The sequence below is a fragment of the Lepisma saccharinum genome, chromosome 17 (genome assembly GCF_977018435.1).
Source record: "Lepisma saccharinum chromosome 17, izLepSacc3.1, whole genome shotgun sequence".
Taxonomy (NCBI): Eukaryota; Metazoa; Arthropoda; class Insecta; order Zygentoma; family Lepismatidae; genus Lepisma; species Lepisma saccharinum.
The window spans coordinates 43,701,818-43,715,645 of NC_139245.1; the positions used below are offsets into that span (position 1 = coordinate 43,701,818).

General features: G+C 42.4%; 1 protein-coding gene across 4 annotated transcripts in view; it reads right to left on the reverse strand.

The window, feature by feature from the left end:
- Positions 1-13,828, reverse strand: part of Rab23 (RAS oncogene family member Rab23) — a 353,877-nt gene that overhangs the window by 165,033 nt on the left and 175,016 nt on the right. The window lies entirely within an intron of this gene.

The following is a 13,828-nucleotide window of genomic DNA, read 5'->3' on the forward strand; positions in this document are numbered from 1 at the left end:
GAAAGTGGCTATGATTCCCGTCTGCTTGTGACTTCCTAACAATCCGTCCGAAGATTTCGTGATCATGCCTTCCGCCACGTTACAGTGTACGTTCAGAGTCTCTATGGCCAAGAATTTAGGAATGTTGGTTGCTACGTGCTTGATGCCAGCTTCGAGTTTGGTGTCGTTCTCGAAACCTAAAAGTTCTCCCATGGTGCCCAGGTCCACGGTCTCCGTCGCGGATAGGATTTCCACTCTGTGCGTGACCGAATTTTGAGAAAGGTACGTGCCTTTGGGTAACTGAGCTTGCAAAGTGGAAAGATTGCATTGGCCTGGCGTGACGACGATGTGTTCGTTTCCGACGCTAATTTTGTTGTTGTGATGCGTGACGTTAGGTATGAGGTACATGCTGTAGAATGCACGCAGAGCCACGGATTTAGGATAGACGATGTCGTCGTGCAGCGTGAGTTTCAAGATTGAAGATTCGCTCGTGAGATGAAACACGCCCATTGTCGTGATGCTGTTTCAGGTTCCACAATGCTTTCTGGAAATCCTCGATCGTAGGGTTATTTATTTTAGAGAGAAACGCGAGCACGGAGAGGCAGAGATGACCGCAGTTCACGTCTCCGAAATTTTGAATGCGTTCGTCGTTGTAGTATATAGAGGTTTTGTTCGTTTTCAGGTAATGGACTAAATTTGTAGGTGGAACACCTCCGAAAGAATCGAAAACGAATGCTTTATCATCATTTTTGTGGTAACATATCCAATGCGTGCCTGGATTTTCTTGACCGTCCAAGTTGACTACTCCGCATTCTCTTCTTTTGACGGTTGAAGGTAACGAGTCGGACATGAAAACTCCTCTGAAGTGTTTGATTCGTAACGGTTCGATCAGAGATTCAATGTCTCGGTTGGTGAGTGCTGCTGTTTTTTTTTTTTAAACTTTCTCATCACGCCCTTTCCTCCTTTCTTCTCCATGGCCAGGTTGTGACGTTTCTGTTCTTCCAATTCCGCCTTGTTCTTCTTCGAGTCGATGACGGTTTTCGCGATGGCGGCACTTCCGCCAGCCAAACTTCCAACGGCCCCCAATGCTGCCAGGATGGCCGGGATGCTGAATATGAAACCTCCGATCTTTTGCTGTTTCCGCGAACGCTGCAATCTTTTCAATTGAGGTGTGCTGAGCAGCAATTTCATTCCGTGTCCTTTCGACAAGCAAGAACGTTTCTTCTCACGTTGTTTCTTGGTAAGTAACCCATCGAGGGCACCTAGATTTTTTAGATTCGAATATGGTATCTGGTATACGACACCCTTGGGCTTCATGTTGATGCTCTATGTGTTATTTTTTCACGGTATGTTATTTATATATAAATGTTCTGAGATTTTTTCTTGTGTAGTTTTTTTACGGTATGTTATTTATATACCCCACCCCAATTTTTGTTTCGTGTTCATGGCGATGGTGGTACCCAGTGCGGCGACCCGTTCACCCAGCGATGCGTCTCTGCTCACGAACCTTTCGAAAGCTGCGTGCTCTAACTTTCTGTCTGCTTCGTGACGTGCATCCAGATCCGTCTGCGTGGTGTTGTAGGCGATGTCGTGATCTTTGCATGCCGCGTCCAACGGATTCACACCCTTGTCTCCTCTCTCCAATCTTTTCTCGAGTTTGGTACCCGGTCCGCAGTACTGGTAGCCAGGTAAATGCATCTCGAAAGGTAACTTGTTGATGATGTCGTTCACGAGTCCCTTTCCTTCGGCCACGTTCCAGAATCTCGGAGGCAGCGTGTTGATGATTTTGATCAGGTAACCTATGCCCTTGTCGTCGTTCACGATGAAGTTGGAAAGTTTCGTGCTGATCATGTCCACGATGCCAACCTTCTCGTTGTAGAAATTACGATTGCCTGCATTCTCTTCGCCGGCTATCACCAACAATCGGTCCACCAGTTTCCTAACGTCGTCCACCCAAACGAATTCTTTGGGTAACGTGTTGTAGCGTTTGACGCCGCTGCCTGTTTTGACCTGGTTCCAAATCGGTTTGATGAGATTCCTGTACTTCTCGCCGCTGCTTGATTTCACCCTATTCTGCGAGGCGTCGTTGTTCTGGTACAAGGCATCCGTCATGATCAGAATTTCCTTGTAACTCTGGTAATCTTCGTCGGTGTAATCTTTCGGCTGCTTTTTGGCGACGAGTTCCCACAGTCCCACCGTACCCGGATACCTGGTCCAACTATCCTTGTCGCCTAAATTGACTTTAATGTCGTTGCCTTCGAAGGTCACCTTCGATTTCCCAATCTTCCACACCACACCACCGCCTTCGTTGGTTTCCATGCTAGGATACAATCCGAACACTTCATCCTTGTCGAATTTCCCCGTACTCAGGTAGTCTCGTGCCAAAGGTCCCAACTCGATTTTATCCGAAGACGACGTGCTACCTATGGCTCGACGTCGTGCCGGTGCATCCTTCAGTTCGAACGGCGTCGAAGGAATGCTCGAAATGGGCGTGGGTACGGCGTAACTTTTAGCTGCGAGCGGTACGAGTTCGTTGATCAAATTTTTATTTTGTTCCGTGACACTTTTAATTTCTTTACCTAGACCGCTGATGGCATCGATCACAGGTTGATCCTGACGTTTCTTCTCTTCGTAGAATCCGCGATTCTCGGATTTCCAACCTTTGAAGCGTTTCGCGAGGTAATCGCGAAGCTTGAGATTTTCGTCTTCGATTTTTCGTTTCGTCATGACGTTATTTATACACGTCGTTTCTCACAACGTTGCAACGTTTAGAAAGTCGTTGATTTTGTTTCTGTATTTTCCGTCGTTGGGTTTCCTCGTCATGTCGATCGTCGCGAATCCGAAATCGTCACCGTTCCAGCAAGTAGAGCAGCAGCGTTCCGAAAATTGATTGTAGTTCATGTCTCCGCCTACGTAGTCATCGTACGCGTGCTTGAGGTTGGTGTGATCTTGACGAAACAAACATATGAAATTAGCGTTGTCGCGCACTAACTGTTTTGGAATTTTGGAAAACGTTTGAGCTAGGTAGAAGCAATCCATTCCTTTGTGACGACCTTGCGTGAAAAAGTTGCGAATTTCATTTTGATTTTCCAGGATGGCGTCGTCGAACACAACGACTGAATTTTCACGACAATCGTCGAGTGGTTTTATTTCCGAGGCGAACGTTGCAATGTCCAGACCATCGTACAGTTTCATCAGTTGCTGGTATTTGGATTGCTCCAAACTTTTCGAGAACACGTACAGGTGCCTGTTCTTCCAATCTAACCAATTCGGTGCGAGGAGAAAATTGTCCACGAGCAGTGTCGTTTTCCCACACCCCGAAGGACCTACGATCAGACAGCGGATGCTGTCGGGAAGCAACTCACCGTTCTTTTTTTTTTTCTTGTTTGACTTTCCGGATCCGGTAGACGCTTCACCACTTACCACGTACTCACAAGATCACTTCGTTCGCGTCGATCCAACTCTTTTCCGGAAGTCCCAGCCATTTGACAAACAGTTTGTCACCTTTCCTACGCAATACTTTCTCGATGAGGTACGTGTCGGGGTGTTTCGTTTTAGAGAGTTCCTCTTCGTAAAATCTTCCTTTCAAAATCTCGCCGCTACTATCTTTTATTATATACGTGTGTCGGTTTCCAGGTAAAACTCGAACCACCGTAAAGAGTTCCGTGCTCCAATTTTTTGTGAATCCCTTCTCGAAGGTGCGTTTGAATTTGCTGATCCTCACCTGGTCTCCAATTTTGTATTTAGCTTTTTTTTCGTGGGTGTGTACTTTGGACAGTAAACGGTAGAAATTAAACGCTGCTCGTCAGATTTCGTAACGTCAACTGGCTTCATGCCTATCGTTCTGTGTACCGTATCATTATAGGTGTCGACGAGTTCCGGCAGGATGTCGACCCATTTGTAATTTCCCCGAAGCGTGAATCGTTTCCACATGTGTGTTTTCAAGGTTCGATTGAATCTTTCCACGATGCCGGCTTTGATGTGACTGAAGGTCGAATAATGTTGAATCTTGTGTTTTTGAATAAACTTTTGGAATACGGCGTTGTAAAATTCTTTACCGTTGTCCGTTTGCAGAAACCGTGGTTGTCTGCCGCCGCTTTCGCGAAAAATTAATTTGAATGCTTCCGTGACGCACGTTCCCGTTTTCGCCTTCAAAGGTAGAGCCCATGCGAATTTCGAAAATGTGTCTATGACGGTGAGGAGGTACTTGTTGCCCTTGTTCAATTTATGTACATTTTTCAAATTGCCGCTACTCATCTCCACGAGGTCACTTTGCCAGAGGTCGTCGATGCCCTTGGTTACCACAGCCAAACGTTCGTAGTTGCGGCGTGCAGGTTTATGCAATTCTTCGACGATGGCTTGCCTAGACATTTTTTTAGAGATTACGTTTCAAGAGAAGCACAAGCGTGATGGGATTCAAAGAGGGTGGCACTTCGCTCGTGTTTTGAATGATCAGCTTATCGCCGGCACTCACGTCGAAAACGGTAAGATCTTCGTCTTCGTGTATTTCATATATGTTGCGCGTTTCGTTCCAACGTGCCAGAGGAATGTTTCCTGCTTTCTGGACACCACGATTCGATATCAAAGTCATGGTAGGAACGCTAGCTTTTCTACCGTGAGACCAGTACGAAAATTCGTTTATCTGAATCGTGCCATCGAGGAGAAACTTGTAGTACGGATGATAAGGATGTAACATGTACAGTTTGTTACCTTCGACGAACGTGGAGATTCTCTGTTGATTGGGTACGCTGTTGATTTCGACGGCTTGCAGAGAATGCAGTTTAGCGAATTTAGTGTCGACGCCGAGCAGATTACTGTGGACGTGTCCGAGTTTATTTTCGATGGGCAGCAAATGCTCGACTATGGTATCCGTTACGGCAGACAACGACGGTTTGATTTTCACTTCCACGTTCAACTGCTTGTAGTTTTCGTTGAGTTCTTGTAACTTGGCACCGAAAGAAGCCAGCGTCGATTCCTGCGTGGATTCCAGCACTCCGACTTGATCTCTGATGTTGACGACGATGTTCTGAAGGTTCTCGACTTGATTCAATTTCGAGCTCTTCTCGGTAAGATCGTTCACGATGCTTCGCATCTCTGTAAACTGCGTGTGAAGGTCGGCGACGCTCTGCGAAGTGGGCAGCGTCGACACCAGCGAACTAATTTCGTCTCGAATCTGTTCCACGTTCGCCGTTTCCGTTTCTAGTCGTTTCAGCATTCGAGATATGTTTCTTTTCAAAGCGTGCAATTCTTTGGAGGTGGGGAGATTGGCCACCCTACTCTCGAGATCGCTCAATGAACTTTTGATGTCGCTCGAATCGGATAGTGCCGTCACCGCCGTTTTCAATTTTTCCAAATCTTCGCTCGAAGGCACGCTCGTCCGTAACGATTCCAAGTCACCCTGTATGTTGTCGAGTACGTGATGAAAATGAGCGAGATTCGTTTCGACGTTCAAATTTTCTAAATATTCGATCTTCTGCTGAACCGTGCTCAACGTGTCTTGAATGCTCGTCAACGCTCTTGCTTCAGCGTGAATATTTTTAATTTCTTCGTTGATCAATTCCAAGGACGCCTGAAGCGTAGCGATGGTGGTTTGAATGTGTTCGAAATCTTGATAGGCCTCCAATTGAATTTTTATGTTCGCGACGCTTTTACCGATGACCTGCAGTTCGTCCGACGATGGTAGGTTCGTCATGGTATCTTCCAAAGTCTGCAACTTGGATTTAATTTCTTCCAACGTGCCGGTGAATTCTTCTTGTAATTTGGAAACAACGACGTGCAAGCGTTCTGCATCTATATCGTTCACGACGGTTTGAAGTTCAGAGAAATTCTTTTCTATTGCGGAAGTTCGTTCTTCGATTTCGAGTTTCAATTTTTCCAAATCTTCATTTTTCGATTGAAATTGCTGTAATTTGGCCAAATCATTTTGAAGCGAATCCACACTCAACTGTATATTTTGAACGTTGTCGTAAGAAGGTACGTCGACATAATTTTTTATCAGCGTTTTCAGTTCGGAATCGATTTTCAGAATGGGGTCGAGACATTGCGTTTGGAGCGTAGCGATTTCCGACTCTAAACTTTTGTTTAAGGTCTCCTGCAAAGCAATCAAATCGGTCCTCAACTTCTTAACACGAACGTCCAACATGAGAATCTCTTCTGCATGGTCTACACGCTTGGTGTTGCCGAAAATGTCGTTAGGCATTTTTGGCTAACGGTTATTTATAATAGGATAGACGATTCGTAATTCTACGAAGACAGGAATGAGTTTGTCGTAATCTCCGAGGAGTTCCATGTAAAGATAATCTCCTGCAGAAACATCGTACGTAATGTTAGAAAGCATCTTGTCGTGCTTGATTCGAAAAATATTCTTGCCGGTAGAAATTTTGATTTCGCCTGCGTTTTCCGGATTCACGGCGATTTGAAGTTTCCCGTCGATGGGAATTTCGTAGAAATGTAAATTGTTATTAAAAACATAAAACATCTTGCCCACATCGTCATTCAGTTTCGTCCATATGCTGTTAAGGTGAACGATCAGTAAACCATTGAGTTTAGATAACACGGAAGGTAAGAAGTTATTGAAATTTGGCGGTGCAGTCTCCATGTTGATCTGTTTGCGGAAGCCAAAAAGATTCATTGTCCTTGTTAGTTATTTAAGAATGCGGTCAAAGTTTTTTTTTTTGTTTGCTTGCGTCACAATACAAGCGCGCGCGCGCGTGTGTGTGTGCGGCACATCGTTCCCCAAATGAGGTTTACAAAAATCACGATATACAAACATTTGGTCCCGGACTTGGAAAGTTACGATAAGGTGCATTCATCCTTCAAGAATAAGAGAGAGTACATTATTTACTCCTCACGCTGTGTCAGCGCAACAAATAAAAGCGCGGAACGTGGAGTTTTTGAGGTATTTTTGAATTTTAAATGAGGTTTACAAAGGTCACGATATACAAACATTTGGTCCCGGAGTTGGAAAATTACGATAAGGTGCATTCATCCTTCAAGAATGAGAAAGTGCATTATTTGCTCATCACGCTGTGTCAGCGCAACGAATAAAAGCGCGGAACGTGGAGAGAAAGTGGTCACAATACAAGCGCGCGCGCTTGTGTGTGTGTGTGGCACATCGTTCCCGAATGAGGTTTGCAAAGGTCACGATATACAAACATTTGGTCCCGGAGTTGGAAAATTACGATAAAATGCATTCATCCTTCAAGGATGAGAGAGAGTGCATTATTTACGCTGTGTCAGCGCAACAAATAAATGCGCGGAACGTGGAGAGAAAACGAGGTTTTTTTTTTGAGATTTTTGGTGAACCTCAATTAATAAAAATGAGTTTTTTGAGGTTCCAGAACCCCAAATGAGTAGAGTGAATTTTTGTTGTTTTGGTGCTGTTTTCTTCGCTGTGAAACATCGTTAGCGCAATAAATGAGGCGCGGAACGTGGAGAGAAAGTGAGTTTTTGAGGTTTCGGTGAACCCCACATGATGATCTTCAACCGGCCCACTTCATCTACTGATAATTCAATGAAGTGTTGCTCTGTATTTTACAGGAGATGTTTAGAGGTTTATTGGCTGTGTCGCCCCCTCCCTCCCAAGCATTTTTTTCTAGCGCCGTGGCTAATGTGTAGATGACACAATATTGATCTCCGGGAATTCTTACTTTCGATTTCATACGACCATCAGTGGATTATTGAGCGGGGTGGTACCGCCCGATGTAAACGGTGAAAACTAAGAATAAATTGTCATCATTTTAAAGTTAATGGCAATATCAGCGTCCCCCTCCTTGATACCTAAAATCACCCTAGGAAGGTAGCTAGCTATTGTACATCCGAAAATTAAGTCATGTTAGCTCCGTTTGCGGATTTATGCGAATTAGGTTTAGCAACACTGAGGGATATACGTTTGCCTGCTTGCATACGTGTGAACCCATTTTCACATGCAAATAAGGAAGCGCCGTGTTCCAGATAATTCACAGAACCCACCGTCTCGGGGTGCAAACAACAATTAATGCAACTTGTCTGGCACAATAATGTGAATGCCGCTTTGATTCTTCGTGCGGTCTAATTATTCCACAATAATGACTTGCATTCAAATAAGCTTGGGACGGTTAAGAAAAACGGTGAATGTTCATAATTCATGGCGTGGGCAGACATAAGTGCGTACCGTTACGTCTGAAATTTTCTCAAATCAAGCCCAGCCGGTGCGCTGATTCTTTAAACGAGACAGCTTGAAGTCTAGTTGCTGTCAAAACCCACTATGGACTGGGAACAGTGGTTAATCGCACCAGAAAAACAGAAAATATATTCATGGTGCTAGCATATCTGTAAAGGTCAGATGAAACCCATAAAAACCTGACATTTTGTTATACTCAAAATATCTCAGATAACAAAAATAATACTATGAATGAAGTCCTAAAATAATAATTTATACATGATAACTCGTTATAATAAGAAATAGTTACTATTCACTGATTTACTGAATGATACCATAATGTGAAATGTAAGTGCAAAAGTCTAAACATTTGAGGGGTCTCTGGTTCGATACCCGGTGGAGGCACATAGTCATAGTGCCCCTCTTTAAACTGTAGGTCCAGTCCCGAGTACCCTATTTGTGCACAAAGTGGACTTAAAACAAAAACTCCTACTCAAACTCCAAACAAGCAAATTTACTCCAAGGCTTCATGTAAAAACGTCCGACAATCAAACATAATTACCAAAGAAATAGCGATTGGATGCGATGATAATTACTTGTACAGCATGCCAGAAATCCGGGGGGAAGCTGCCTATTCTTTTGTAGTCATTTTGTTATCATTTTCCGTATTGGTTCTTCTTTTAGCAAAGTTGGGACAAAGTGTGAGAGGATACGTCCCTCACTAACCTTATCAGGACCACACCGTAGTGTGATGGAGTGTAATAACGAAATGTTACAAAAAAAAGATAGATTTTGAAATTGAACATAACGAACAGCACGTCAGTGATGCGCCGGAAATGGAAAGAAATGAATAATTTCCGAATTTGTACAGCATTTGTTATATCTTCTCCCCGCCAATAAAGTAAATAAAATTGAAAACTAAAATTGGTAAACGCTGTAAGTGCCACAATAATTCAAACACCGTTTTCCACGTTAAACTGTGAAATGTGCCATGCTTTATAATGTGGTAAACGTGAAATGTGGCTGGTAGCCCTCTTAGTAGTTCAGAGGGTGTGTAAAGAGGTCACTAGTGTTCACGTTCTTACGGGCTGATGTGCGGAACGATGCGATTTCCCAACACTTTCGCTTTTGGCACTTACAACGTTTACTACTCTTTAGTTCGACTTTCTTCTCCTTCGTTCAACAAACGACGTCACTTGTTCTCCTTACTCGCTACCCGCAATAAATATGATACTTCTAAATCCTAACTCCCTCAAACGCAAGTTCGGACATCGCCGTACAGATAGGCAACACACCTAACCCCATGCAGGAAAGCGATGATTTCAGGATCTACGTGTTCCATTTTTAGTCCGTGTCTGACTACACTTGCTTGAAAGTTGGCAACTTCCATCACCGCTGTAGAGTTATGCAACACACATGACGCCTTGCAGGAAGCGCACTTTTTAAGATTTAGACGTCTCACTTTTATTGCCGGTGACTGTACAGGAATACAGGAAAATATATACGTAAATGAAAGAATATAAGTACGAAAATGGTGTACTTTACATTAGAAGCTTCTAAAAATTAATCACGGAAGAGAACTGACATTAAAATATATTTGTGGAAAGGCAAAAATGTTAAGTATGTATGTGAATAACAATTATGGAACAACAAGGTTATCGTACTTTAAATTGAAAAAAATCACAAGGATTGCCTACCACAATGTATGGCAGACATTCTCCTGCTAACATGCCCTTTTATTTCACGTCCAAGAAATTGAATTAAGCCCAATTCATATTCACTCTCGGTGGGAACTTGGTCCTTTCATTCTCATCATTTATGGTCGTGTAAGCTAACGATGATTGTGGCACGTATATTTTTATTTTCGTTTTCCGGTTTTCGGGTTTCAACATATACCGTACGTTGTCCTTCAGAACAATGAGGAATGGTTCGTTCTTAAGTACCTTGGACACCTTCAAAGGCGCCATTGTATTAAGAAGATGGAGCATGCATTTCATTGTCTTGTTCGTGGAAAAGAAACAAGCTCATCGTGGCGGCCGTGTGTTGCGAGCTTCTTCGCACACTTCTTGTCATGTCGCGAATTCATGGAGTGGAATAGTTATGTAATACGTTCCATTTGGGGATTTGGAAGTACAACTTTCAGATCAGTGTCTCTCAATCTTGGCAAGACCGTAGCCCGGTAAATTATTTTTCCAAAGTCGATGCCCCTGTCCAGGGCCATCTTTATTCCGAGCAGGCCGGAGTCTTAATTTGGCAACCCTGTTTAACGTCACATCAGCCGGTCCTTGGAATAAAGATGGCCGTGCCCGATCGCAACAATTTTACTCGTGAATACCTTTCTAATTATTAAACTTTTACACATTATTACGTGCCCTTGAAGGTAAATATTAAATAAATTACGAGATAAGTAATAGTTCGATTATGTTCTAGGCTTGTTGACAAATATGAATATAATGAAAACTTCCGCGCAAACTAAAGCAAAAAATTTCAGGAGGACCTCTCGCCACCCGGTACAGTTGATGCCAGATAACAGTTACGGTTGGGATACACTGTTCTAGGTGATGTCTTAAAACCACAATATTTCTGAAAAACTATAGTTATCTACACTTAATTTCGACTTCCGGTCTGTGCATGGGTGTTCTTTGTGAGTATCTCTTCTACAAGTTCATCATATCATAACTCACCCTCATCGTCTCGATTAGCGTAACGTAATTCAATCAAACTACACTTAATTACATAAAATATAATTATGTAAACATTTTATAACGCATAATTCATGAATCATAATATTTCCAATTCCCTGATAAAAAATAAGAGTTTCCATGTATCTCAGAGATGGGACAATTCATGCCCCATCTAAGCGACGCCAATGGTGTTGGATTTTACCACGGCCCACGGAATAAAGCTTGCCGTGATTTTACACAACGAGGCACCATAGCAAGCCACGTGTTTCCTGGCAGTACGACGCATACTATTCATTTTCAAATAAATGAGGGTATTACATTTAGGGAGCAAGTACGAGATCGTAGATCCTAGCTAACCGAGGCACACAGGTAAAGGAAAAACATGAAGAACGAATTCAGTCTTGTAAGTATGAAGAAGAGCTGTCATCGATAACATGACACAAGGAAGCAAACAAAAGTTTTAACATATCTAATATTTTTTTGTATTTTAACTAATTTTTTCTCGTCCATCTTTCACTTTAAATTCATCAAGGCGAGGAAGAAACAGTGACCTGCATGAACATTAGTTGGTAGAGACATCTATCGGCCTCTCTTTGCTACTGTTCTAAAAATATGAGATGTCATAACCTCCCTCCTCTTAATGAAATTCCAAAGCCCGGTGTATTAAAGCAAGATGAAATGTTGAAATAAATGATAGACCAAGCACAAGGGAACATTCATGCCTCACACGGAAATCGATTGATTTGATTTTCTCATTTAGAGCGGCCACACACCGGACGAAACTTTTGACTCGAGACACGTTGCGACGGTTTGCGACAAAACAAGGATGGTCCGTGAAATTTGGTATTGTGTGGAGTAGCTTGTAAAAAATGATCTGCGCATGCGCAAGAACATTCACTTCAGTCGCAGATTACAGACAGGAAGCGGGGGCAAAAAAATCTAAGGGCAGTAGCAGTATTACATTGATTCAATTTAAAACACATAAATTGATACATTAATTTTTAATACACATTGATTCTGATGCATCGATACCAGCTTCCCAAATTATAAAAGACAGACCTAGACTTATTGGGTACATGGACTCAATCTGCAACTGCCACTTTTTGGCTGATCGTGACGATGATGATGAGTGATATGATGAAATTGATGAAGGGGCATTCACAAGAAACAGCCATGCCCAGATCGAGATTCGAACCCGTGACCGCTGACGTCGTAGCGCTCTTTGCTAACCACTCCGTCACGGAGGTCGGCGCGAGAATCGAATCCGAGAACTCAATCTTTGGAAGCCATTACAGTAACCGTTACATCACGACGACCGGATAATTAATTGAGTTTGCAGCAACACTCCACTAAATTGGAAATGAGATGGCATGAATCACGACACATCACATGACACTCAGTGTAAACACTTGAAGAAGTGGTGACTACCAAAAGGAAGAAGTCTGAACTGTTTTTTGTGTTTGTGTCGACTCTGTCACGCATTCTTCTCCCGTAATATATAATTATGCATTAACGTAGATCAGAAGTTTCATTTCTTAATGATCTTTCTCCCTCATCCGTTCCTAAAAGAAAAAAGTCAAAATAATTTGTACCTACACGTTTGTGGACAGACTACTTCCAAGTCGAGTTTCTTTTCTTTTTGTTCTGGCTACAAAAACATCATTGGTCACCCTTCGCTTGCTTCCCACCAGGTGGAGCTACTGGTCGTTCTGATCGCCATCAGGAAGCACACTCGTTGCCACTGAGGTTATTATTTTGAAGCCTGAATCCTGTCCAGGAAAGAAAAAGGAAAACAAGGACCTTCAAGCATTGAAATATTGTTCTGCTCGGCAACGCATGGAGCTTAAAAATTCCCCCTAGTGAAAACGCAATTATAAAATGAGGTTAACAGTATGTGGAATAATCTATATCTTCTAAAGAAAGTTGAAGGTTTGTTTGAAGCGCCAGATGCATTAAATTTGTGTTTATTTAATGTCGCTTTTCCAACCATTCGGATTAGTCGGGACGATGAGGATGAATGGTGATAAGACAAAATAGATAATGGAACGAATACCATGTCTTATCCAGGATTCAAACATAGGATCTCTGATATTGCAGCATACTACGACAATCGTTATGTCATGTATAAAATTGTTTTTGTATTGCACAGTAGTTCTTATCACAGGCGTACCCGGGAGGGGGGGGGGGGTGATGGGCCTACAGGGCCCATTGAAATTTTGAGAAAATTAAATTTTTAAAATGAGAGCAGTAAATAATTCGGGAAAAACCAAAGTGGTAATTTCAAACCCAGCTTAAAATGACAGCAGATTTCCATTCTTGTCTGTGAACAACTTTTAAAACAAACGTTAGAAATGGGAATTACGAAATATTTTGTAGTGTATTTTGCCACCCTACCAGAACGTACCTATGTAATATCTACCTCTACATTCCAGCCTCCTCCAAGAAAAAATCCGCGTATGCTAATAGTTCTTATATTTGTTTTTTTAGACTATCAAGAAATTCCAATGCTATAGTGAGCCACAGTGTCAAGTAGAGATGGAAAAACAGCAATGGAAAAGAAGAGGTGTAATTGAGAGCAAAAGGGACAGAGAAAAGTAAGAAAACAGAGAGAGAGAGAGACCGACAAGAAGAGGTGGAACGGCGAAGAAGAGAGAAATAGACACAGGGAGGGAGGAAGTGAGAAACAAGATCAGCTAACTAGTAAAAGTGTTTTCTCCATTTTCTTTGGTATCGAAACTTCTGTCAATTCCAAGGATGATTTCCGGAATCCTGGACTCTCACTCCGGTAAATCCTGGATTTAGCAACCCCATTACATCCATATAAGTAAAAAAGTAATTTATGGGCATGGTAATACTAATCTAGAAGGATATATTCAGTCACAACGATGCTTACAGGGTAACAGTAAGCAAAAGTCAACAAGAAAAGCAAGCGAATATGTCTTAAGTAGCGAGTTCGTAAAGCAAAAATGATAAATATGAACAATTTATTGAGGAAAGAGTGATAAAATATTGCAATAATATGAGT